Genomic DNA, 25,654 nt, shown 5'->3' with positions numbered 1-25,654 from the left:
AGAGCAGGTGGGAAGTAAATGGCTGGTCAGCACACCACATTTAACTGACACTGTGACTTGTGACAGGCATGATACAGCTACCACAATGCAGCTACCTAACCAAACAGTTTTCCTGCAAGTTCCCGAGGAGGCCATAGTACAGCATGGTAACTTAACACTGTACGGTCTGGAACCAGACAATATAAGACCAAACTTGAGGTCATGAATGCCTTCAGGTGCCACACTATTGAATTGGATAGAAATCCAAGAAACAGTAGGCCCTGAAGAGGTACAGGTAGTTAGTTTGCTTTAATGGAACAAACCTCCAAACCACCCTAGCAGATACCCAACACAGGTGTTGTGGTTTATCGGGGGGCTGGGAACAGGAACCATTGTTATTGTAACACTACAGCCGGGTAGCTGGATCATGACTGACAGTGAATGCTGTACTCTCGCATCAAGATGTACTCTGGGTAGCATGAATGAGTCAAAGGTAGCATGTCAAAAGAAAGGAAGTGACTTCTCCCCAAATATCTACTACAGAGGTATCAGATATTGACAGTGAACTTCCTGATGTGTAATTCCTAGACTGAGATAATGTCTCCTACCGTGTTTATACATACTCCAGATGTTATTCATCCTGTTTGTATCCAATGCTGGTTCCGGTATGAATTCTCGAGGAGTAATGTAGACATTTAAGATTAATGTTCTAATGGCAAGGGACATCACTTAACTCTGTTTTGTTTTGAAGGCAACAACGCCTCAGGACCTCGTGACCTTCAAAAAGGGGGGATATGTAGCGGCGAGGCTTATTAATAAGAAAGAATTAAGTGTTCTGAGCCTTCCCAAATGAGGCCCCATTTCTCTGTTCATCTCTGTGGTGCAGCCACAGAGAGACTATTCATGCAGGGTGATTTAAGATGTTTTCTCCTGATAAGGACAGCTCCCAAAGGGGGGTGCACTTAGCTAAGCCTGGCTATCATGATCAATGGTCATCCATTGGCGCCTATCTGTCTAGGGAGTGCCAGTTGGACATTTGGACTGCATTACTAAGTGTCAGGAGTAAGTGACTCATATCTCACCTTGATCAACCAATCAGGGACTGGTAGGGCCGAGTAACCCACGTGGGACTCTGATGCCAATGGAACTTTCAGCCAATCAATGAGCTGAAGTTCCTCCAGGTAAAAACAGGCAACACAGAGAGCCTGAGAGATTCGGGAGATTCAGAGGTAAGATTCAGTAAGATTCTGGAGAGGATTCTGTGGACTGTTCTAAAGGGAATTCAAAGGAGAATTCCAGGGCAGGACGGCCCAGGAGCAGAAGGCTTCCAAGGGCAGGACATTCTCGCAGCGCGCCTCCTGACCATCCTGAGACTCAGCCCGGACAACCACGGAACGGCCAGTGTGTCCGAGTGCCAGAACTTTCCTTTGTTCTAAGAGTCTAGAGTGGAGGTTGCCAGAGAGTAACCAGCAGCAGGCCTCGTGAACAGGTCGGAACTGTGGACAGCTGAATCACTATTCAGAACTAGCTCTTCATCAGGAACGAACCGGTCCTCTTCCTGACTTGCTGGGACCCACAGTCATCTTTTCTCCTGTGCACAAACTTTGCTAGTTAAAGCCAACACTAACTAGCCAGCCAGTGAGCATCTGCAGCGCACCATCACAAGCCGCACAGCACAGCCTGGCACCGAGCCAGAGAGCGCGGATTGGACAGCAACAGCCTGCAACTGTTTCTTTGAGTCCGCAGGAGATCTGAATCCCCAGAGATTGGATGAGTATTCAACTTCAATGCATTACTGCTCGAGAATTCAATTGTTATCCAAACCAGTTGATATCAATTTAATTCCTAAGAGTTATGTACTTGTTTCGAGTATCTAATGTAGAAGTTATAACCAAGTTCATTTACGAAACGGTCTAAATGAATGATATACTGAACCTATGTCCTCTTGATATGTGTAACACTTGGTAACTGACTGAATATATACCTTTTGTATTCTGATAACCCTCTCGATAAGATCTGTTAGGTTTAAGGCATATTCTATGTATTAATAAATGTATACTCGTTTATTAGTACCGTGTGTGTGCGTTGTTTGAGTTATGTCGCATGGTTGGACTCTAAAGCCATCAAAAGAATCAACTTTGTGATTTACTGCTACAATTAATAATTGTCTCAGTAAATGCCCAAACCCTACAGAACTGGTGCCTTCAGAGAGCCACTACATTACATTTTGGCTATGGCAATGCCAAATATTTGGCGTCCCTGAGCCGGTTTTCTTACATATTTGGCGTCCCTGAACGGCTATGAATCACTACACAGTATAGGATTTCCCTGTTAGTTATATGTATAGTATCTAATTAAACTTAAGGTAGTACTATAGTAGAATAATAAATTAATGCATGATCTATGTAAGTTCAAGTATTTTAAGGTTGCTTCACCTTCTTGTGTACTATACATACATAATACACTACATTAAAATCATTAATTTTTTCACAGAAAGGGGATGATTTGTAAAATAAGGACATCTGACAATGCAACTTAAAAATGTCACGCTCATCTTCTTCTTCCCTTTTTGTCAATGAAAACTTCTTTTAACACAATTGGTTACTTAGTTTTATAGCACATGTTCCTATATAACACCGAATAGAATTATATAGTAGCCCTTGTATTCAGCATTCGTCCAATTAAATGGGCAGAGCGGTGGCTCTCTGGCTAAGGATCTGCTCCTGTGGCTGGAAGGCTGCAGGTTTATATCCCATGGCTGGCAGAGGAATCCTCCTCTAATGGGTCCCTGAGCAAGGCATTTAACCCCAGCTGCTCCAAGGGTGCAGTATAAATTTCTGACCCCAAGCTTCTCTCTCCCTGTCTGACTGATTGTGTCTCATAGAGAACAAGTTGGGGGTATGGGAAAACACAAATTCCTAATGCAAGATTTTGTATATGGCTAACAAAGTGATCTTATCTTAATCCAGTTCAAACCAGTTCTGAATGTCCACTTTATAAAATACTGAAGCTTCAACAGAAAAAAAAGTATGTACACAGTTCATAGAGAACCTCTAAACACAGTGCATGTCATGAACAGAGACTGGATTAGACCTCAATTTTTTAATGTGCCTGATTTCTTGGAAATTGTCAGAAAATGAGGCACTTTGTGACTATAAATAAAACAACTACAATTTTAATATTGCAATTTGCTATTATACTGATGAGGTATGCACCACTTAAACATTTACATTTGAATGATCGCTTGAAAAACAGTAATGTAAATGATTACATCTAAGATGATCTAGGCATTGTACATGAATATTGGTAATGCTGTTGTTGATGTAAAGTATCTGTGGATATTTATAGAATATTTTTAGAATTTACAGAAAACTGCATTGCTATGTGGAATATTGAATAATTATTTTTTGGTGCCAAAGTATTTGGCCTATACACAAATTATAAACTACAGTATATGGTTTTATTTATACCTGGGGGTTCCATTTTAAAAAGACCCTTATAAAATAGAAAAATAGAAATTATTTTAGAAATTCAAACTGAAAAAATTCTACTCACAAAATCCAAAAATCTTGTACATATTTTTTTGGCTTTGTCCCTTCATATCAACTACTACTAAAAATACTACATAATAAAGTTAAAACCTGCTGGACTCAACGGAAGCCTTTTAGCAGCACAGAATAAAAGAAATGCATTTAAATGAGACAACATTGCATTTCTTCAGTTAGAAAAATAATGTCATATTAAACGTACGGTAATATTTAAAATTAATAAAAATGTAAATGTGAATTTTGTATTCTATTTAGATCAGAAGGCACCTTTTCTGACCTTTTGGCCTTTGTAGGCGCTATTTAAGAGTCAAATAGGTGGTAGAAAACTGGGAGTCTGGGATTATTTTCTGGGTGTTTAGAACATAGGCTTCTGGGATGCCTAATTTGTAAATCTGTACTTGTATGTTCTATGTTTATGTTATGTGTAGTTTAGCAGGTTTCACTGGCATTTTAACCAAGTGTACCTGAATTATTATTATCTTCATCAGAGCTGTGCCAGATAACTAAAAGCTAATGTGCCTTATACCAACCTCTCAGGCATATTCTTGGTAAAGTAATTTACAAGTTGGAGATTAACATGATTTATTTACTTATTTATTTATCTGCTCGGTTATTTTCTGATTTTTTCTATTTATGTAACACCCCTTTTTTAACATTATATTAAATTCTTAACTTTATATTCACCTGTTTATTTAAATTGTTTTACTGTATTACAATCTGAGAATTTAATACAGAACAAATAACTTTATGGACTTACACAATTGAAAAGAACACAACATAGTCTGTTAATAGAATGATTACAAATTTGTTTGTAGCTCTTTGTTTGTAGCTCTTTGTAAGTCATACTTAGTGAAAATAGTGTACAGATGCAGCCATTCAAAATGGGTGAGGTATTTCGCGGCATACCCCGGTGGGCGTGTCACAGTATCACGCAGTATCACGCGGTATCACGTGTGTCACGTGTGTCACGTGACTAACTATCCGGCGTCGCCTTGTAAAACCGCCAGGGGGAGCTTAACCTCTCATGTACAGCATTTGAGCCTTTAATTTTGAACTGTGTATTACAGCATGTTAATCATCAGTCATTAAAATGTTGGTATATATTATGAAAGCAAGATTGCTCAGTTGGACAGAAGTACACAACCTACCTTTATCAGAAATATTTATGCATCAAAGCCTTTACTGAAGATATTACTAATAGTATTGATAATGGATGACTTTGGACAAGCTGTATACTCAAAGTATAATTTCTTTAGCACATTTGTACAAGCACTTGGAATCTGTCCAAGCCATACTTTGTCAGGCATTTTGTTTTACTTCAACGGGGCATAAAAACTTCCTTGCTTTTAACAGGGCGTTTCATAATTTCTAGCTACGAAAATGATTTAAAATGACACCTATCATTCAACTAGAGCTTAAAATATCACAAGGAAAAATACACACCGGTATTCCATTTCTCCCTAAACATTGCTTCGAAGTCTTTAACTAACGTGATACCGGAGTCAACAAGCATACTTTTAGAATTTGATTAAAAGGGAATATAATATGGAATCGCGTATCTAAAGAATTTAATAACGGTATGATTATATCCGTGTACTGCGGCAGGACTGTGTAAGGCTGTTTCGCCTACCTGATCATGCGAGCTGTCTTGTAGCCCACTGGTCTAGGTGCGTGACTAACAACGCACAGGTTGTGTGTTCGAATCCAGCTGGTGCTGGGCTTTTCTTTTAACAAACATTTCTTTGAAAAAATAGAATAGCGATATTATGGACAATCAATTGACTTTTATATTTCAAAATATCGCAACATGATCGATATTTGCGATATTTTGAATATATCTTCCCTTCTGACAGCGGTTCCTGCTTCTATTGTGTGTGTGTGTGCAACAGTAAATTTTTATACAATATAAACATTTATATTGATTTAAATCGTGTTCTGATTTAAATCGCAAACGCGTGTTTAATTATGTGTTTTTTAATCATGATCAGGCTAATGCATTTCTACATTTTCTGTATGAACCAGCTTAGAGGTTCATACAGAAAGACAGCTTGTGTTTAAATTGAGTGTAAGGTAATTTATGCTTCTAAAGTCATGGTCAGTATTGTTGTACTGTGCTGTACTGTGTCACATTATTTTATAGCGTTTTTATTGCGTTATTAAATCCGGTGGCGCTGTGTTAGTTTCCTGACTCACATTATTTAAACTGCGACACTGATCATTCATCTCTAAATAAACTTTATTTAATATAGCGTTTTAAGCAAATAGGTAATTAGATTGCTCATAAACCTAATCACTTTTTCTACATAAACACAGCGTGATTGCTCTCTGAAAATGCTTTTCCTTTATTTTTAAAGTAGGCTCAGATTTCAACTATAGATCGTATTATTATAAACTTTCTTGGAAAAATGTATTTTATGTAAACCATGTTTGCTATTAATTCATTTAGGGCTAAAATACGTTCATTGTCTTCTAATCGAGTCGAGTTGACATTGGAAGCCTGCCACACCCGGACCGTTAAACCAACGCATTAGCACGTCAAAGCCCATTGAGCCAGTATTGGCTTTAGTATCCCCCCCTTCTCCCCTCAATTCAATTCAGTTCAAGGTGTTTTATTTGCATGACAGATGGGTACAAGCAGTGTTGGGTACTGTATGTATATTGTAACGCTTACGGCAGACAGGCACTGTGTAGGAGCCGACGCACCAGAGCAGCGCCTGCAAATTTTATATTTATAACTTAGTTTTTAAAATTAGTCAAGCAATACGAAGCATCTCCTTTTACTTAGTGCCTGAGCATACTGCAATGCGTGTGAAGCCCATAAACGATATTAATTTTGGAACTTAAACATACAGTATATGGCTGGTCTCGGTACTTTAAAGAAAACATACACACCAGTATTCCATTTCTCCCTAAACATTTTAAGCATCGAAGTCTTTAACTAACGCGATACCGGAGTCAACAAGCATACTTTTAGAATTTGATTAAAAGGGAATATAATATGGAATCGCGTATCTAAAGAATTTAATAACGATATAATTATATTCATGTTGCAAAAGAACTGCAACGGACATAAAAACTCCCTTGCATGGTTTCATTACGACCAGAATCGGTCTTGAGATATTTTTAACTTGATTTACAGTATTTGAGAGGTATGTCTTAACACCGATACTACAGTGCTTAAGTACTGCTCACGTATATGTTTCTAGGTTTATATTATGCATTTCATACGGTCAAATTACTTTTGAGCAATAAGAAGCGAGAAACGGTATGCGTTTTACTTTCGTTTTGTGCTGGGACCCGTGGATTGATTAGAGATATCAAGTACATACAAGTCATTTTTTAAATGTTGTAGTTCGTCTTGAAAAAATGTTACGAGTACATCATCTATCAACAATTACACAGGTTCTGTTTCCATATTGCGGATTTTGGTTACGTAATATTATTTTCTAGATTTCACGTTGTGAATATGATGGGATGTCTGATGGGATGTTCCTAAAAATCCATCCTCTGTAAAACGTCTTCTCTAGTTGTCCTGCATATGTATTCGCTAATGAAGCTGTGTGTTCTGAGCCTAGCCAGCTTAGAGGGCTAAAGACAGCTTGTGTTTAAATTGAGTGTAAGGCAATTTATGCTTCTAAAGTCATGGTCAGCATTTATCTTTGTACTGTGTTGTAAACTTGTTCTGTGCCAATCACAAACTCGTTTTCAATAAAATTATTTTATTAATTCAGCAGTTTGTGAGAGGGACATCCAGCAGGGAGACACACACACACACCGGTTTTCATTGACAACATTGTTTTTTTTTCAATTCCTCTTGTCTAACAGGAATGTTTTGTTTGTGGACAGACTGTTAGACAAGAGGAAAAGACCGCCTCCTCCTACGAAGCATTTCGTTGATCCGATCACGAATTCTTTTCCAGTCGTACGCAGCAAGGGTTGAGAATCTCCGATTCACCATCGTACTAATGGTTTCCCGGAGATTGGGTTAAAAAAAAAAAACATACTAACAACTGTGCCATCCTACTCCTTAGTTAATACATTTTATTATTCATGAACAGTTAACATTGTTAGCAAAATATTTTGAATTATATTTAACCCTATTTTTTCTTTAGTTTTGTATTTAACTTATATGATAGTCAGACTTAATGTATATTTGAACAATGAAAATATATTTTTACAAGATTTTACATTAAGCACTTAAAATTAATATGGTTAATAATAGTAAACTGTAACATGCTGTAACAAGATCGGTTACAAGAAGAAAATGCTTTCAGAGAAAATGTTTCAACCAAACCTGTTCCCACACACCCCGCCCCCACTACCATTAGAATATACACAAACATTTTAGCGTTTCATTCTGAGCAGAAGACACTCACACCTGAAGAGTGCTGGCTGTGACGAATTAAACCGGTTTTACAGGTTTCAATCACAGACCATGTGACATGGGACTCAGTAAACTACGGTAACACCGTATTTGATAACGCTTTAAAAACGCTATAAAATAATGTGACTTGGCACAGAACAAGTTTACAACACAGTACAAAGATAAATGCTGACCATGACTTTAGAAGCATAAATTGCCTTACACTCAATTTAAACACAAGCTGTCTTTAGCCCTCTAAGCTGGCTAGGCTCAGAACACACAGCTTCATTAGCGAATACATATGCAGGACAACTAGAGAAGACGTTTAACAGAGGATGGATTTTTAGGAACATCCCATCAGACATCCCATCATATTCACAACGTGAAATCTAGAAAATAATATTATGTAACCAAAATCCGCAATATGGAAACAGAACCTGTGTAATTGTTGATAGATGATGTACTCGTAACATTTTTTCAAGACGAACTACAACATTTAAAAAATGACTTGTATGTACTTGATATCTCTAATCAATCCACGGGTCCCAGCACAAAACGAAAGTAAAACGCATACCGTTTCTCGCTTCTTATTGCTCAAAAGTAATTTGACCGTATGAAATGCATAATATAAACCTAGAAACATATACGTGAGCAGTACTTAAGCACTGTAGTATCGGTGTTAAGACATACCTCTCAAATACTGTAAATCAAGTTAAAAATATCTCAAGACCGATTCTGGTCGTAATGAAACCATGCAAGGGAGTTTTTATGTCCGTTGCAGTTCTTTTGCAACATGAATATAATTATATCGTTATTAAATTCTTTAGATACGCGATTCCATATTATATTCCCTTTTAATCAAATTCTAAAAGTATGCTTGTTGACTCCGGTATCACGTTAGTTAAAGACTTCGAAGCTTACAATGTTTAGGGAGAAATGGAATACCGGTGTGTATTTTTTTCTTTAAAGTACCGAGACCAGCCATATACTGTATGTTTATGTTAAGATTTCCCTTCAGTGGTAAAATTAGATATGAATATTCAATACTTAAACGGGCACAGTTAAGACATTAAATATACATATACATATTGTATACAGTACAGTTTGCATACGGTAATATGTTTATGTTACGCGATTAAAAAATAAATAAATAAAACTGGAAGGTCCAGCACCACCATTATGTTTATATGGTTGTTTTTGTTGGTTGGTTGTTATTATGGTTATTAATAATACGATCTATAGTTGAAATCTGAGCCTAAATAAAAAGAAAAAGCAAGTGATTAGGTTTATGAGCAATCTAATTACTTATTCGTTTAAAACGCTATATAAAATAAAGTTTATTATTAATTTGCTGGACAGAGCGGTGAACATTATTATGCATAAGACAAAGATAACGATCCTGATCAGTTTAGAAATCTGTGTACGCTGTAAGGTTTTTACTTCTTAAACTTTTAAAATACACGTTTTGAATATAAAGAATTCCTCTTCCTGGTAGTGTGTATAGCACGCCAGCATGTCTTTTTTCTCCAATCAGAGGGGTGTCAGATGGTGTCAGCCAATCACCATTCTGCGTTGGGTAGCAACGGGTGACTGTTCTCAGGCGGAAGATGTAAACAGCTTAATGTTCGTGTTAAATAATTTTTTTTAATTCAATTAAACGGGCACAGTTAAGACATCAAATATACATATACATACTGTATACAGTACAGTTTGCATACGCTAATATGTTTATGTTACGCGATTAAAAAATAAATAAATAAAAATGAAAAGCCCAGCACCAGCTGGATTCGAACACACAACCTGTGCGTTGTTAGTCACGCACCTAGACCAGTAGGCTACAAGACAGCTCGCATGATCAGGTAGGCGAAACAGCCTTACACAGTCCTGCCGCAGTACACGGATATAATCATACCGTTATTAAATTCTTTAGATACGCGATTCCATATTATATTCCCTTTTAATCAAATTCTAAAAGTATGCTTGTTGACTCCGGTATCACGTTAGTTAAAGACTTCGAAGCTTACAATGTTTAGGGAGAAATGGAATACTGGTGTGTATTTTTTTCTTTAAAGTACCAAGACCAGCCATATACTGTATGTTTACGTTCCAAAATTAATATCATTTATGGCCTTCACACGCGTTACAGTATGCTCCTATTCTTTTTATGCTCAGCTACTAAGATTTCCCTTCAGTGGTAAAATTCAATATCTACAACGGGCACAGTAAAGGCGTTTACAGTAAGTCTTTCTACGACAGACCAACGGACCACGAGTGCCCCTGTCGGTCAACCAATCACGCACCGCGGTATCGCGTGTCATCTTACCTGCGGTATCTGTACTGCGGTGTCTGTACCGCGCACTTTGAATGGCTGCATCTGTATATGTTTTCTGGCTAAGAAGTACGTCTCCATTCATCCCCCACTTGGAAATTGGGACATATGTTTTTCCTTGTAGCTTCATAAAGCTTAGAACAATTGTGAACATTTTTCTCAAGAAGAGGTTTGGCCTTAAGCAGAGTAGGCTTAGTGTTACTCAAGTCAAGAGGAGAGAGCCCCTACTCCAGAGACAAGAATGCAAGAAATGACTTTTATTTTAACTTACTCTGAAATCATTTATATATATATATATCCTATGTACCATAAACAACATGTTTTACCATTTCATTGATATTAAATGAAGACATCACATGGTTATACTCAAAAGAAACATAATCAACAACATCAAACTTCAAGAAAAGGGATATCCAAGCAAATGCCTATAAATATCACTGTATGGTCTTAAATTAAAAGGCTATTTATAATAAAACAGATTAAACAGTTAAAGTTCTGACTGTAACAAGCATTACTAAAACAATTTATATTTTAGGGAATAGATTATTCTTATCCAAACACATCGGATAAGCACCCAATCTTGGAATACCAAGTCACAGCTTTAGAGGCTAAATGAGGAAAAACTCCCTTCCATTCCTTGTATAGAATATTTGAACCAGTAAAATAGCATCCTTCATTCTTTATTGGTAAAAGTTAAAAGTTCTCAATGCACTGCCACATCAGATACTTTAATCTCTTAAAGCTCATTATCTCAAAATGTAAATTCAACGTTCACTATAAGTGACCATAATTATTCAAGGAAGAAGTGGGATATGCTTGATGACTATCAAATGAATCATTGAAACATGAGTAGTCTAGAAATCTAAATATCAAACCTGTGTGTATTACTCAGAACATGTTATGAGTTTTCACAGATATTAGACATTTTATCCTTTCTCCTCTGATTGACGCAATAAAAGTTCCTGAAGGAGAGATACACAAATCTCAGATTTGATTTGGATAATCAGAACCCTAGCAGACGAGACTTTGAAATGTCTTTTTCTGGAGGCTAATAAATAGGGCAAGCCAAGAACCACAATTGGGAAGTTAGGCCTGGAACAACTAGATGTTAGCCTTATCCATTTCCTCCCCTAAATGAAAGTCAAGGTCAATGTCCTCCTGGAATGGATGTTCCCTTTAATTATCTTGGAAAGTATACACAGTACAGGCCTGGCTAGGTCTTGAATTAAAGACTTTCTCAAGTTGTGGCATAGCTAGAAAAAAACTACCTTGGATAAAAATTTGAAAGTGATTTAGCAAGCATAATCTGTATGATACTTTTTATTTTATAAAGACCTGAATTGGTTTTCTCAGCCTTCCAAAAATTGTAAATATATAATAATATAATGAATAAAAATAAAGTATGTACTATTTTAACTGTTGTATTTCACTACTGCTGGTTCTAGAGAAGCTTCTTATAATGTTTACAGTTAAAATATGTTTTTAAAAGTTTTTGGACTTCTGTGGTATTTATGTATGTAATAGGAACATATAGCAGGGGACCTTGAGAAGCCATTTTGGTTTCTTGATATGAACATGTTTTAATTTTATGGTGGTGTAGCGGCAATGCTTGTTAATAAGACAAAATTAATTGTTGCTGTGCTTTCCCCAATGAGGCCCCATCTCTCTCTTCAACTCTGTGGTGCAGCCACAGAGAAGCTATTCATGCAGGCTGATTTAAAATGTTTTCTTTTGATAAGGGACAGCTCCCAAATGGGGATGCACTTAGCTAAGCCTGGCTATCATGATCAATGGTCATCCATTGGTGCCTATCTGTCTAGGGAGTGCCAGATGGACATCTGGACTGTATTCTTAAGTGTCAGGAGTAAGTGACTCATATCTCACCTTGATCAACCAATCAGGGACTGGTAGGGCCGAGTAACCCACGTAGGTCTCTGATGCCTATGGAACTTTCAGCCAATGAACAACCTGCAGTTCCTTCAGGTAAAAACAGGCAACACAGAGAACCTGTAAGTAGGAGAATCTCTAAGGAAAATTCCAGGGGAAGAATTCCAGGTCAGGACGGCCCAGGAGCAGAAAAGCTCCCAAGGGCAGGACATTCTCACAGTGCGCCTCCTGACCATCCTGAGACTCAGCCCGGACAACCACGGAACGGCCAGTGTGTCCGAGTGCCAGAACTTTCCTCTGTTCTAAAGTCTAGAGCGGAGGTAACCAGGTAACCAGAGAGTAACCAGAGGATCCACCCGAGGTTATCATCAGCAGCAAGCCTCGTGAACAGGTCGGAACTGTGGACAGCTGAATCACTATTCAGAACTAGCGCTTCATCTTTTCTCCAGTGCACAAGCTTTGCTAGTTAAAGCCAACACCCTACAGAACCGGTGCCTTCAGAGAGCACACTACACTGCTTTTCTAAATTGAAACACAACCAATCAGGGACTGGTAGGGCCGAATAACCCACGTGGGACTCTAATGCACATGGAACTTTCAGCCAATGAATGAGCTGAAGTTCCTCCAGGTAAAAACAGGCAACACAGGAGAACTATTCTAAAGACTATTCCAGTAGGAGAATTCTAAGGAGAATTCCAGGGGTGCCAGACAATTCCAGGGCAGAACGGCCCAGGAGCAGAAGGCTCCTAAGGGCAGGACATTCTCGCAGCGCACCTCCTGACCATCCTGAGACTCAGCCCGGACAACCACGGAACGGCCAGTGTGTCCGAGTGCCAGAACTTTTCTTTGTTCTAAGAGTCAAGAGCGGAGGTTGCCAGAGAAAAACCAGAGGATCCACCTGAGGTTAGCATCAGCAGCAAGCCTCGTGAACAGGTCGGAACTGTGGACAGCTGAATCACTATTCAGAACTAATGCTTCATTAGGAACAAACCGGTCCTCTTCCTGACCTGCTGGGACCCACAGTCATCTTTTCTCCAGTGCACAAACTTTGCTAGTTAAAGCCAACACCCTACAGAACTGGTGCTTTCAAGAGCACACTACACTGCTTTTCTAAATTGAAACACAAGGTTTTTCACAAAGAAGTTTATTATGAGATAATATTAATTTGTTTTATGCTAATGTAAGGTTTATCACATGTGGATTCTCCTATATGATAAACTGGAGGTTCAAGTAATGCTCCCAAACCATCTGATATTCTCCTAGAATTTGTTAATTGCTGCGATGAGTTCCTGCTTTATGCTCCATTTCGCCATCTTTGAATATAGTCTAACCACCTCTATTGGATTTAACTGAGGGGATTTCCCCCTTCCATCCATTTAAGTACTTCCTAAAACATTTTTTCTTTATTTCTTCCCTTTATTAGAGCGCATGTGTTTTTTATATCTCCATCCAAGACTTCTGCTCACTGTACTTATTGATGTCAGCTTTATGCTCCCACTAAGGTCTACCCACAGTAATCTTTGGTTATGATCCACTGATTGCTCATCATTTTCCTCTGTGATTTTGTCAATAGCTCACACAATATGACTTAAGAAAAACAGACTTCTACAGTTAATTTGTTATAAAAATAAAATATAATAAAAAATAAAAAATAAAAATAATTTCTGTATTTGTTTTCATGTATTAAAATATTTCACATAATGTAATTTACTTCTGTAATGTCTCTGTAGTTTTGATTCTCTTTGCCTACTCTCTTTAAAATGCTGTCTCACTTGTGCTTTCGAAAACAAAGAAGTCCATGGAGGCCAAACACTCTAAAATGTCTCTTTTTAACTTCCCATTTGCCATCCTCATCGTTATCTGGTGTGAGTTTGTCTTGTTAATTTTGGCTATAGTCCATCTCCGACTCAGTACAGATGAAATTAAAAAGAAGAGCAAATGTCTGGAGGTGATTTGTTGTTTGAACAGAACAGATTAAAATACTGCACATTGAGACATTTGCTCAGGAAGTGAAGATGAATGAATTTCCAAGTCACTGCAAGGGTTATATGGCTGATCAATCAGCAACCTGGTCTGACTGTCAAATTACCTTGATTGGAACAGTAAAGGTGGTACAGTACTTATTACACCACATATCACAATGTACTAAAAGTGAAATAATATTAATAAAAACATGAATTAGCAAATATGAATACTGCCAAGGTCAAAAGGTTTAACTCAATTCAATTTAAAATTATTTATTTCAGTGGGGCAATTTAACACAAGCCTTTACAACAAGCTTTAAAACAATATTGTATATATTATAATTATAATCAAGAATAACAAAGTTGTATTAAAAAGACCACTGAAACTATAATAACATATCTGATCATTATTAACAACAATAAAAATCAAACTTGTATTTTTTCAGGGTCATTTATTTTCTCTGGGTTTCATAACCTTTGCTTTCTTATTACAATGCCTATTTATGAGACACAATATTTAAATTTTCAATAACTTTGTGAATAATTACACAGCCTTCAAGCCACAGGCATTTTAAAGATTGTGATTTGTGAAAATGTCTACAGCTTTTATTTAAACAATATGTAGTACCTGGTTGAATTTCTAGAAACCTCAATTTAAATAAAGTGGAACCCAGGTGTAAGGGAGTGCATAACGCGAGAACGCATTATGTTACATTTTTTATGCATCAGTTGAAGCGTTCTGAAATCTCTCAAAAACATAAAAAATGTAACATAATACTGTACAGTACGATGGACAACTTATTCTTTTAATTTTTTTAATAAAATAAAAAATAAAAAACAAGAACTTGTCGCTGCCTAAATAAGACATTGCATGACCTTAAAAGCTATTAAAAACAGGTTTAGATAGTTAAAAAACACTTTTTATGCATGTGATTTTTCTTTGTCATGATCAGTTTAGAATCTTTGTGTATAATGTAAGTTTTTTTTTACTTTTAAATAAACGTTTAAAACACTTTAATTTTGTAAACGTTTTGTACAGAAAAAATAATATTCTCCTCTTTTCTTGTGCTGTGAAGCAGATCAGCTGGTTTTTAAGTAATAACATAAATGAATAAACCTCCAGACTGGATGCTCAGGAAGAGGACAGGATGGATTGTTTTGTGCCAGCCAGCTAGTACATTATCACCTTGCAGTAGGGGGAAGGGAAACTGGATGTGTGTTATTTCATTCTCATTCATTACACATTCCCAAAAGTCACTGACACAGCTTTAACTAAGTAATTCCTGGTTTAAATTCCTGTTTTTATTAGAACAATGTTTTTTTTGTGCAAAATTATAACTTATTTAACTTAGATAACATGTCTTTTCTATAACTCTTGTCGTGGAATTTTATCAAAGGAGAGCCAGGAGAGGTGTTCTCATTCACTCAGTAAGACATTTATTCATATTGCAATATGGGAAAAAGCAATCACTGGTCTGTGCAGAGATGTGAAGGCTGATTCAAAGCAAGCAGGGAGAGTCCCTTGTTTTATATCTTTTTTAGCTGATGCAACACTTCAAGGTCAGGTGAAGCAGTAATTTTCCATTCCTTATAGGTTTCTGCTTTAAGCAAAGAAAGAGAGTAGTTAAGCAAAAGTTTTTCATCCTCCCCTTTTCAGGCAGCAGAGATAAACATTATTAAAACATCCTGTGGGTGCAATCACACTTTGTTCTAAGAATCCAGCTGCTTCTGCAACACAGCTCTGCCCGTAAACAACATTTTTAGGATAAAACACTTTTTCTCAGTAACTTTCTATTACACTCTTCATCCTACAGCTTGTTTATGGTCATTCATTCTTAATATTATTAAAAATATATTCTGTATTGCATTTTCAATGGAACATTTTTACAAGTATAAAAAAGAGGCATGCACAGTGTGTCTCCTCTTCAGCTTACAGAAAAGTTCCCCCAGAGCCACAGAACATTATCCATCCCCTTCTTGAATCGAATTTTCAGGGAGTAACCCTATAACCAAAGGGAACAGCACATCAGTCTTTGATTATGGTTAAACATACAATGTATGGCTGTGTTTCAGAGATCATCTTTCTATAATTGTTACAGACCTATGATGTCCCATCAAGGTTTGGTAACCAGCAAATAATGTACAATATACAGTATCACCTTCTGCAATGCTTCTAGTTTAGCATGATTTATGCAATAAACACATTGTTTAATTGGGGTGATATTACCCTTGATGGCAGAGGTTTGAGTCAGAGTGTCTGTTCATAAAACAGAATGCCTTCCAATAAGTCTAATCACATCTACTTTTTTCCACTTTAGCTAAATGAGGCGTATAGAAAGTCAAATCAAACAGGATATCTGAGTTTAGTAAGTGAGCACTTTGACCTAAAAAATTTCACATGCCATCTGTATCTAGACAGTGTATATTAGTAAACGACACAATGAGTCTGTTTTCACTATCATGGTACAGTACATTTTCAAAATATTGATATGCTGTTCTCAATTTACTGGCAATTATGAAAATAAACCTTCTTTCCTCCTTTGTTTAGCTTAAAGAGATTTGTGAAGAAATCCTTAATTCCGGAACCATCACTTATAATAACTCATCCAGATACATGCACTCATAGAAACAAGCTCCCAGTAAGTCTTTGGCCTGCACAATACTGTACAGTGTAGCGGCAAGGCTTATTAAAATACAGGAATTGAGTTTGCTGTTTGCCAGTTCCTCTGTCTCTCATCTCAGTGGTGCTGGATACAGAGAGGTCATTCCATTGGTTCACATTTAAGGTGTTTTTCTAGCTGATAGAGTGTCCTGATAAGGAACAACTTCCAAAGCTGAGATTCATCAGCCACCCTAATATATGGTCATCTCTGGCGCCTTACTGTCTGGGAGATTCCAAGGGAGAGTCTCATCCCAAGTTGTTTACAACCCTAATGTCAGAGAGCATGGTTACTTATCCCCCACCTCAATCAGCCAATCAGGAACTGGTAGGGCAGGGTAATAATAATAATAATAATAATAATAATAATAATAATAATAATAATAGCTTACACTTATAAAGCGCTTTTCTGGACACTCCACTCAAAGCGCTTTACAGGTAATGGGGACTCCCCTCCACCACCACCAATGTGCAGCATCCACCCACGTGGGTCTTGAATGCCCACAAAACTTTCAAACAATGAACGACCATAGTTCCTCCAGGTAAAACAGGCAGCACAGGGCTCCTCCGGTGCTCCTCTTGGATATTCTCCGACTCAGCTCAGACAACCACTTAACAGCCAGTGTGTCTGAGTGCCAGGACTTCCCTTTGTTCTAAGAGTCAAGCACGGAGGTCGCCTGCTTGTAACCAAAGTATCCGCCCGAGGTTAGCCCAGCAGCAAGCCTCATGAACCCACCGTAAACGCTCACCTGATCAACAAGTGAACTACATTTGGAACTATGGACAGCTGAATCTCAGGAGTCAGGACTCACGCTACATCAGGAACTAACCGGTCTTCTTCCTTTCTAAAATTTATCTTTAGATTTTCTCAATATGGATGTAAACCTGAAAGTGGTACATCACATTCACAACAGATTACGGTATGATAATAAACAATTTTTATATATCCAACTGAGTTATTTAGTTTTTTTTTTCAAATAGACCTACTTTTAAATTAATTTAATATTTAATATATTTATACATAGTTTAAAATTAATAAAAGTCTAAACAGCTTACAACTTAAATTCTATAATTGGTAAAAGATTGTCTCAAGGGGCTCAGCATTGACCAGATTCAAAACCAGACATTTTCTGGCAATAGCCCCTTTCCTTCCATACACCATGTGAAGCATTCAGTGCACCACCTAGCAATTATACAAACTAGTACAGTCCAAAAGAGTTTTTTTAAATGGTCACATTATGGCACGGTGGAGCATGTGCAAGTGATGCAGTATCCAGCATGCATTCTAAATGGCTGGACTGTTGGTAATCCTACTTTTCACAAACATTATCTGGCTTGTTTGTTTCCTCAAGACTAATCTAATTATAAATCTGTAACTATCATTTGTGCTACTGAAGCAGGCATTCAAAACGAGTGGGGTATGCTGCAGTACAATGCGGTGGGCGTGTCGCATCAAAATGCGTCATATCGCGTCCTAATAAGATTATGTTAATAGAATCCAGAATCACCTTGTAAAACCGCCAGGTGGAACTAATAAAGCTTAACCTCTCATGTACAGCATTTGAGCTGTCATCAGAAAACAATCGATTTTGAATCCTGATCACTGCTGAGAGACAATCTTTATTCAATTAAGAATTTAAGTTGTATACTCTTTAGACTTTTAAATTTAAACTGTGTATTACAGCATTTTAATCATTAAACATTAAAAAATTGGTATATTTTATGAAAGCAAGATTACTCAGTTGGACAAAAGTACACAACCTACCTTTATCATAAATATTTTAATTATGCATAAATATTTTATGCATCAAAGTCTTTACCACATATATTAATAATAGTAATAATAATGAATGACCTTGGACAAGCTTTAAAGTCAAAGTATTACCCTGGTCCACATTCTTTGTAACCGTCTTTGTAAACAAAAATACTATTTTTTCATTGACAAAAAGTAACACCACAGCATTTTGTTGATCCGATCACGCATTCGTTTCCAATCATACAAAATAAGTCTTGAGGATCCCCAATTCACATGCTCATAAAAGATAAATTTAGGAACATAAACATACAGTATTACTGTATGTAAACTGTACTGTATATGGCTGGTCTTGTTACTGTTTACTGTTACTCACCACATTATGTTTAAGTGCCTGTGGGCACTTTCCCTGTCCGTGGGGGGTGGACCGTCTTTCATTAGAAGGTTAGTCTGTACTACTCTGAGAATGTAGAGGGGGTGGAAAGTGCCCGCGGTCATTTAATTAGTATTAATATTCGCACTGATTCGCTTGCGAAGATATGGACATAGGAATATTCTTGCATGGTCAAAAAAATGGCATAAAACCGACAAAGTGAAGGCTGTGAAAACATTCACAATGTAATTTATACACAAAGCAAGTGTTCTCACAACTCTAGGAGGTTTCGTGAAATGCTACAGGCATGCCAAAATCGTATTTTTTAAATTCAAGGTGACTTTACCGCGGTTTTCATTTTCAGATTGTGAATCAAAAAGGCATTTAATTAAACACTCGATTGCGATTTTAATCGATTACTGTATTGATTGAAACACACATTCTGTACAGATACAGTACAGTCACATTCTCCTGTCGTCCAGTGGTATAAAACGAATTAGCAGGTGATTGAGATAACAAAGAGTGGAATGTTCTCATTTATTCTAAATTGTAAAAAGAGGTGATAATTCTTAATAATTCCATGTCACATTAACTAACCTCTTCAGTTTATTCCACCAGACAGTACATGAATATAATTATATCGTTATTCATTTGTTTAGATACGCAATTCCATATTATATTCCCTGTTAATCACATTCTAAAAGTATGCATTTGTTAGATAACAAGCAAATTCACAGAAAAGGTTAAAAGACTATCACTTTTCACAAAGTATATAATCCTAATATAAGTCTTAATCCTAATATAAGTCTAAACAGTATCAGCTTTATTTACGGGTTGCAATTTTAAAAAAGTCAAAAACCGCACTCAAAATGCAATTTAGAGCTTTCTGGCAAGACATTAATAATGTAACATGCCACTGTTTGTGCATGAACAAGGTTATACTGCTATTTCCTTAGATACACGATGCCTGTCTGTCCTGACTGTGCTCTCTCTCTCTCACGCTCGCCCTCCCCCCCCCTCTAACTCTCTCTCTCTCTCTCTCTCTCTCTCTCTCACTCTCTCAATTAAATTCAAGGTGCTTTATTAGCATGACAGATGGGTACAATCAGTGTTGGGTATTTACTTTGCTTTGAGATGCCACTTTTAAAGGTGATATATAAAATCAAGGCTTTAACTTGCTTTAACTCCGCAAGTCTGAGTTCTCGTGTCTGTCCTATCCGAACCCGAAAGTATTACAATATGTATCTTTATAGCACTTTGTGTACAGCTTTTTAGTATAGATTACACTTTTCTCAAATGTATTTAAAAAATAAAAACGATTACAATCTAATCTTTCCACGTTTGATCCCAAGATCCCAAGAAAAATAAATCTAAACGGGGAGAAAGTTATGCTGAAAGTTTATTAAGATACTTAGAAGACAAAGATATCAATTTATGTTGCATTTGTCTGATTGTGAATCAAAAAACACATATATTTAAACACATATATATCAAAACGCGATTTAAATCAATATAAATGTTTATATTGTAACGCATAGGTGACTATTCATTGTTATTAAAATGACTTAAATTCGATCATGTTGTGATATTTAGAAATATAAATTTGTTTGGTGTGAGTGAGGTTTTATTTCATCTCTGACCAAGGGAAACGTTTCATTTTTTCAAAGAAATGTTTGTTAAAAAAAAAAGTCATGATGGAATTTGATCACAGACCATGTGATGTGGGAGTCAGGAACCTAACCCACAGCGCCACCGGCAAGGTCACATGCAGAGTGCTGAAAAAGCACTACAGAAACATTATCAACAGACAATGTACAGCATGTACTATTCTTGTGTTGCGGTACATGAATATAATTAGGTGGGTAGCTGCGACAGCATGCGTAGGCTGCAAAGGAACAAGTAATAGGTTTATTCCATGCTGAAAAAAAGAAGAAAGAGAGCACAATGTTTCGGCCGTGGAGCCTTCTTCAGGTGTGAGAGAGACAGGGCAGTTGGCCTACTGCCCTGTCTCTCTCACACCTGAAGAAGGCTCCACGGCCGAAACGTTGTGTTCTCTTTCTTCTTTTTTTCAGCATGGAATAAACCTATTACTTGTTCCCATGAATATAATTATATTGTTATTAATTTCTTTAGATAGGCGATTCCATATTATATTCCCTTTTAATCAAATTCTAAAAGTACGCTTGTTGACTCCGGTATCTCGTTAGTTAAAGACTTCGATGCTTAAAATGTTTAGGGAGAAATGGAATACTGGTGTGTATTTTTTCTTTAAAGTACCAAGACCAGCCATATACTGTATGTTTATGGTCCAAAATTAATATAGTTTATGGCCTTCACACGCGTAACAGTATGCGCCTATTCTTTTTATGCTCAGCTACTGAAGATTTCCCTTCAGTGATAAAATTCCATATAAATATTCAATATTAAAATGGGCACAGTAAAGACATTTACTGTAAATCTTTTATACGACAGACCAATGGACCACGAGTGCCCCTGTCGGTCAACCAATCACGTACCGCGGTACCGCGCGTCATCGTGCGTCACAATGCGCAACGCCGTAGCCATTTACCTCCGGTACGTGTCTGTACCGCGCACTTTGAATGGCTGCATCTGTAATGAGCTTTATTCTAAAAAATAGTTTATCATCTACACCACCAATCATCTACAGCTGCAAAACAGTTGATCAGTGGGTTATATATACAGATCCAGCCATTCAGAATGCATGCTGAATACTGCATCATTTTGCAGTGTGCATGCCCCAACATGAGCTAATGCATCCTGATTTTAAAACAAAAATGTTAATGTACTGCACTACTTTGTAAAACTGCCAAATGGAGAAGTGAATGCTTAAAGCAGCATATAGAAGCATTTGGGCTATCCACAGAAAACGCCTGGTTTTGAATGCCAAGTCAATGCTGACGGACGACCTCAAACTTTTTGGGACTTGGGATGAAGATTTGGGATAACCTTCCAATTATAAAATTTAAGTTGGATACTGTTTAGAATTTAATTAATTTTTAAACTGTGTATTACAGTATGTAAAATATTGATATATAAAAAGTGTATTATTATACTGTGACTTGTTGTGAATGTGATATGCTTCTTGCAGGTTCATTTAGATCATTAATTTGCCTTAATGCAAATTTTAGCAATGAGAAAATTTTTAGCATAAAAATATGTTTCACATATTGTATTGTAGTGGCTTTAAAACCATACAGTATCATACTGTATACACAGTATATTTATGTGGTATACAATGACACTACAGTCAACTGACCTGTGTATGCTACTGTCTCAGTATTCTATATTTGTGGATATGACTTTATGTGGTTCACGTGTGTGGCACATCAGGAGATGGGAAAACATTGCTTAAAATATCCTGACTGGGAGAAAAAAAGTCCTATGTATGATTTTTTCCCTCATTGCAGTATATAGTCTAGCAGTGTGATTTAACTATATGTCATATAAACTATTACACAAATAAATAAAGATGCATGTTCAATTTATGCAAAAACAAACATGTATAATAATTGCAATTTTAAGCAATAAACAGTAGAACCACAATTATATTCACCATTGTATTAACAGTTACAACAGATAAAATCTTAAAACAAATCCAGAACTTTTTTAAATAGTAGGTATTAACCCTACTTCACATCTGCATGTCAAGATTACGGTGTACCCAACAGGTGTTTTGTTTGGATTATACTATGAATGATTCCTGAGACATACCGTCCAAGATTTCAAAAGTATAAAAACAAATAAAACCTTTGTTTGGATGAGAGTAATGATACCCATTACTATCTTTTTAGAAGTTATGAACTGCTTGCAAAGTATCTGATTTTGACAAACTTTAAAGAGCTAATTTAAAATCTGTCTGCCTGCATCTTATTCATTGCGCTGTTAGGACACCTTCAGATTTATCTGATCTAAACTTAAGATCTGCTTCCTTCACAGTTTTGTTATGCAAAATGTTTCTGACCCTTGTTAATCTCCAAGATCCTAACTGATTTGACTTTCTATTTGTCTCATTCAGCTGAAACATAAAAAGAAGGGGTTTTATAGTTAATTTTATTGTGATTCAATTTATTCTATTATTTATTATTGATATTAAGTATTATTATATTATTTCTTACAAAACCACTAACATCGACACAGTTGTTGCTCGTGTTCATAGCCTCTCATTAATTTACAAATGTGCTTTATCACCACTTTGAGAACATGAATGTGAACTGAACATGTAAATACTGTGTTATCTAAAACGAGTACCCTGATACAGCCTGCTAAATACATATATAAATAAATTAATATTGTTAACAATGCTCAGAAACTTACTGGTAGCGAATTCTTCAAAAATTAAGAAGCTTCATATTTCGGAAACATCATGATTGTTACACAAGGAAGTTAAACGTGGCAATTTGTTACAGTTATGATCAGAGTTGCATCACAAAGAAATACAAATGGTTTTAAAGCGCTCCAAAGCCTTCTTAGTCAAGAACAGAGAGTTCAAGTAGGAAGCTGCGGCAGCATGCATAGGCTGCAAAGGAACAAGTAAAGATTCATTCCATGCTGAAAAGGGAAGAAAAAAACATAACGTTTCAGCTGTGGAGCCTCATTCAGGTGTGAGGAATGGAGAATGCTTATTCAATTGCAGCCTAAACTTTTCCCCACACACCCTCCCCCTACTGTGATTAAGTAATACACAAAGAAAGCACTGGAAGCAATCCAAGGGACAATTTGTATAACTTGCATTTTGACTGTGATTAAATGCAGACCTTTTTTGCACACTTCAATGCATGTTTCTGTGGCCTTTTTAATATCACTTTGTTATTCTAGATTATTTAATTATAAAATATATAGGATTTATTTTGAAGGCTTCTTTTACCCCTGCCATTGATAGTATCCACGTTTGCAAACTCTTTCATGTTAACTATTAATATTATTAATAATATCTTCCATATTGCATTTAAATTGGAACATTTTTTACAAATATAAATCCACCAGTCCATCTATTTTTTAACCACTTTTGTTACATTTTTTTAGGTTTTTGAGAGACTTTAGAATGCTTCAGCTGATGCGTAAAAAATGTAACAATGCATGCTGTGGTGAAAAGGCTATTGAGCACAGAACATCTTCCTTCCTGTCAAAATAATTCCATAATACACATTCTGAATGGCTACATCTGTATGTGAAAATTTTTTATAATAAATTCTCACATGAGTATTAATATAAGTCATTAATAAAGTATTAGAAGTAATACAATATTGTCCATCCTGACACTAGTTTAAATATAAAAAAAATCATGAAAAATAAAATACCCCCACTGGTCAGGGAATAACAAGCAAAATCTTGTGAATAGAAAGCTGTGTAATAAAAAAATGGTCAATACCTTAAACTCCAATCCACCCCTGTCAAGGTCCTCCTAGAATGGATGTAAGCTTTAATATTTTGAATTATCTTGGAAAGCATAAGCAGTACAGACCTGGTTAGGGTCTTGAAGTAAAGAAACCAACCTGGAGATCCTTTCTGAACCTTCGTATTTTGATATTAACTTACTCATTATATCTTATATCTTAGTCAGTATAAACTAGTAATAAATATCAAAAACAGGAATGAAAAAACGCTTTTCATTGTCCTTCTTCAAAAGGCAATATCTCAAGTTGTGGAACACCTAGGATGAAAATATCTCTTTCCATGTCTAATGTGTCATCTAACATAGATAACGTTGAGAATGATTCATCAAACATAAAAAAACAAATTGGTATGATTTTTTAGGATTTGATCTGGAATTATTTTCTCCTCCTTGCTAGAGATGTGAAATAAATTACACAAATTAATGTTAAGTATAATTTTTTCATTGTGTGAAAAAAGTGTTTTTTGAATGCTTCCATGTGTATTTATGACAGATTGATGAGGTTATGCAATCTTCAATTTAATGACAGAATAAAAATTAAATTAAAAAATACAGGCAATGCAAAAACAGCTAAGAACTCTCTTCTTTGCTAAAACACTTCCTAAAAAGTCTCTTAATGGTCAGAAGTCACTGAATGACAGCTGTTTATTCCTATTACATTAGCTTTTACAACAGCCCGGTCAGTTTAAAAAAGGCCAAAATAAGAGATAAGATGACTTCTTAATAAATGCAATACAACCTGCAGTTAAATCTCTCTCTCTATAAACCTGGATGCCACAAAATAAATGAGAGCCTCCCTATTCCAAAAATCCACCCACAAACAGGAAGGACCCTTGGTTAAAGATGTATCTTTTACTCAGGAAACCCATGTTCCCTAAAAAAAACAACATAATTTCTGTTTCTGAATCCTCTCTTGTCATCTGACGTCCTTTCTCATAACTTCTCCTTCCTCACCCAGGCATCCTGGCCAAATTTCCCATTGGCCTTTACCAATCATGGTCTTGTAATAATCCCTGTCTGTGAATTGGCTTAATCACTCAGTTCTCCTACCCACTGAAAGCTGATGTGTGGTTAGCATTCTGGAGCATTCACTATGTCTGCCATCGCATCATCCAAGTGGATGCTGCACATTGGTGGTGGTGGAAGGAAGTTCCCATTACCTGTAAAGCATTTTGAGAGGAGTGTCCAGAAAAATGCTAAAACGCTAAAAATACTAAAAAATGCTAAACACTAGAAGTGTAAGTAATTATTATTATTCTGTTTCCTCTTCCACTTCTACTTCTACCTTTCCCTAATTCTGTTCTTTAAATGTGATCTTATATGGTGTGTTTATGAACTGCTCATTTGCAGGCATTTACCCACAACTTAATTAACTACAGATGCAGC

This window comes from Lepisosteus platostomus, chromosome 2, assembly GCF_059453375.1.
Source record: "Lepisosteus platostomus isolate fLepPlt1 chromosome 2, fLepPlt1.hap1, whole genome shotgun sequence".
Lineage (NCBI taxonomy): Eukaryota > Metazoa > Chordata > Actinopteri > Semionotiformes > Lepisosteidae > Lepisosteus > Lepisosteus platostomus.
Note: the sequence above shows the minus strand (reverse complement) of the source record.